This window comes from Pteropus alecto, unplaced genomic scaffold (genome assembly GCF_000325575.1).
Source record: "Pteropus alecto unplaced genomic scaffold, ASM32557v1 scaffold40, whole genome shotgun sequence".
NCBI lineage: Eukaryota > Metazoa > Chordata > Mammalia > Chiroptera > Pteropodidae > Pteropus > Pteropus alecto.
Genome location: NW_006431919.1, coordinates 1046045 through 1049123, shown reverse-complemented (window position 1 = coordinate 1049123; position 3079 = coordinate 1046045). Strand labels below are relative to the sequence as shown.

The following is a 3079-nucleotide window of genomic DNA, read 5'->3' as shown; positions in this document are numbered from 1 at the left end:
AAGGTAATAATACTGACCTTAAAATGAGTTGGGAAATGTTTCCTCCTCTTCTATTTTTTGAAAGAGTTTGTAAAGGAACCAACTTTTGATTGTTGATTTTTCTCTATTGTTTTTCTATTCTCTATATCATTTATTTCTGATTAAATATTTATAATGATTTTTCTTCTGCTTGCTTTGGGTTTACTCTTCTTTTTCAAATGTGTTAACAAGGAATGTCAGGTTATTAATTTGAGATCTTTTTTAATATAAATACTTACAGCTATACATTTATCTCTGAACACTGCTTTTACTCCACTTACTCCAATTTTGGTATGTTGTATTTTTGTTTTCATTCATCTCAAAGTATTTTCTAATATTCCTTATGATTTTTTCGTTGATCCCTTGGTTATTTAGGAATGTAGTGTTTAATTTTCACATATTTGAGAATTTCTCAAATTTCCTTCTGTTACCAATTTCTGGTTTCTTTCCATTGCGAGAACATAGTTCACATTTCATTTCTTTTAAATTTGTCGACAAGGCCTAAATTTATTAAGAAAGGCCTAACATATGGTCTATTCTGGAGGATGTTCCATATGCACTTGAGAAGAATGTGTATTTTGCCACTCTGTGTAGTGTTCTGTAGCTATATCTGTCGGGTCTAATTGATTCATACTTAAAGTCTTCTATTTCCTTTTGTTCTTATATCTAGTTGGTAATTTCTTTTACTATGTTTATTTCAGCTCTTGTCATAGTGCTTAATCCTGGGGATTATAATTAACATCTTAATTTATAACAGTCTGTTATAAATTTCCTGGGCATGTACACAGTTTTGCACTTGCATATGGCCTTGTAGATTTCCAGCAATATGCCGGAGCTTTTTAAGATGTCCTCCTATGGGCATCTCATTCCCCAACTTTTCCTTTTATGTTTTTTTTTTTTCAGCTGCTTCTTTGCTCCAAATGTTTTCACCACCTCGGGCAGCATCAATGTTAAACGATAGCTGCTGATCTTTGTGGACAAACACCCCGGGGAAAGGATATTCTAGACAGAGTGAGCTCTGAGTCAGGTTAAATTAAAACAAGCCCTGTGAGTGGAGGCTTTTAGGGAACTTCCAGACAGGTCAATAGTGACAATTCCCTGGGGATAGAGTGCTGGGGGAATTCTGAACTCATTGTGCCTCTTCCGGTGGCTGCTAGGCTGCTTGTTTTCCTGGTAACTGTGATCGTGAAGCTTTTGGTTTTTAAGGTTTTCACAGAGCTGTGGAGAGGAGATGCCTCTAGAGCAAGTTAAGATGCAACAAAACTCACTATTCTTAACAAGATTCAGCTTTTTTTTTTTTTTTTTGAATAGACGCTCCTCAAATCGTTGCAAACCTTTAGTTAACTTCTAGAGTCCTGAAAAAATTGTCACCATTTTTGCCAGTGTTCTTATTGCTTTTATGGGGGAGTGGATTTTTGGAGGTCTTTACTCCATAATTCTGGAAGTCGATCCAGATTAGGAATTTTTAATCCTAACATTCTATAATTCTAAGCTCTGAGATTCTTGTTTATATAATTGGGAGGAGAAAACAACCACTTCTGCTTTATCACCAATATGAGTAATACTAAGAGGAAGATCGTGAAGTACCCTAGGTGTCAGAGGAAACCTCTGCAAACATAGGTCATTATCCCTTTGCAGAATATTCAGTTTATCAAGGAGAACATGCTATAATACTATATTTATTTACCATGTAGAAGTCACCCACTCCTACAGAGCTTTCAAGAAAAAAAAAGAACAAAGACCAGCTAACAGACGTAGAAAAACAGATGTTTCCATGCACCTGGAGGTGGTTACAGTAATTTAACTCTAAGCTTCCTGGTAGCTGAGGTAAAAAGGGGAAAGCCATATGAGGTTCTCACTGTCTGATAAAAGAACATAAACAAACATATCTGTTGGAGCAAATTTTTTCCTGGAACTGATTTCAAGGAGGAATTTATTAAGTGGGTTTTGATGTAATGCACACATTGCTTCAACTGAACTTGCCCAAAGTAATTTCCATTCTCACAAAGCTCAAAGCCACAGCAGGCAAAGGCAGAAAGGGTCCACGGGCGAGATGGCAGGCGTCTGCAGGGAAAGTCTGGAGAGAAAGGAAGGAACTCCATCATCGGCGGACGGTTGAGAGGATCTGTCGGGGAAAACTTCATGAAGGTGGTAGCATTTGAGGATGCCCGTGAGGGATAAGTAAGATTTTGAAAAGTGAAGAGTAAAGAATAGAATTTTGGGTAGAAGGAATAGTAATACATCTGAAAGACATCACGTAGGTTTAAAAGGCAGACTTTGATGTTCATCTAGATATGGGTACTGAGGGTGAGGGAGGACTCTAGCCTGTCCCCTAGGAGGGGATGTAGGGCTTTGGGGAGTGGGGGTGGCGTTGCAATGGGGCTCTGGATCTGCCTAGTGAGCACCCATTAATAGTAACAGGAGGCAGCCAGTGAGGTGCACTGTTCACCAAGCAATGTATAATCTCAGGATACCCGCACGAAGTAGAAAGAGTTGTAGAAACTGAGAACTAAGGAAGCCTGGCTTGCAACCATGCTGATTCCGAATGAATCATTCTGACATAGCTCTGGGAGTCTGTGTTTTTAATGACAGGTAATGCTGATACAGGTGAATTAAGCTTTGAGGAGTGTTGGCGTTATAGGACGAGTCCTGGGCTGAGACTGAGGAGAGGACAGTTCTGGCTTTCGGTCTTTCTCTGATGTGCTGTGCAACCTTGCGCCCGTCACTTCCCATCTCTGGGCCTGTTTCCTCTATAAAAGAAGGGGGTTGGACTAGGTCTGCAAGTCTCAACCCAAGCTGTTCAATGGAATCACTGTTGGGGCGCTTTGACAAAATGCCAGGGCCTGGGCCACACGTCCTGCATGTCCCAGGCTAGCATGGCATATCGACACGTTGAGGTGAGTTTGCCTGTGTATGTATGTTCAAAAAGCTTCTGGGTGATTCATGCTGCTGAAATTGAGAACTACTGTCTGCAGGACGCCCAAGGCTCCTTCTTGTTCTAGAATTCTGAATCTGCGCAACACGACATCACCTGTGCCTCATCGCTTCCTTAATCTCTGTC

General features: G+C 40.2%; 1 protein-coding gene and 1 long non-coding RNA gene across 5 annotated transcripts in view; both read left to right on the top strand.

Moving 5' to 3' along the window:
* Nucleotides 1–1750, top strand: part of LOC112475228 — a 2856-nt gene extending 1106 nt beyond the window's left edge. Inside the window, exon 2 of the long non-coding RNA XR_003044618.1 lies at nucleotides 1225–1750. This is a non-coding gene — a long non-coding RNA (uncharacterized LOC112475228). The remainder of the gene's footprint in view (nucleotides 1–1224) is intronic.
* Nucleotides 1–3079, top strand: part of SH3TC2 (SH3 domain and tetratricopeptide repeats 2) — a 52885-nt gene that overhangs the window by 40853 nt on the left and 8953 nt on the right. The gene's annotated exons all lie outside the window — the stretch shown is intronic.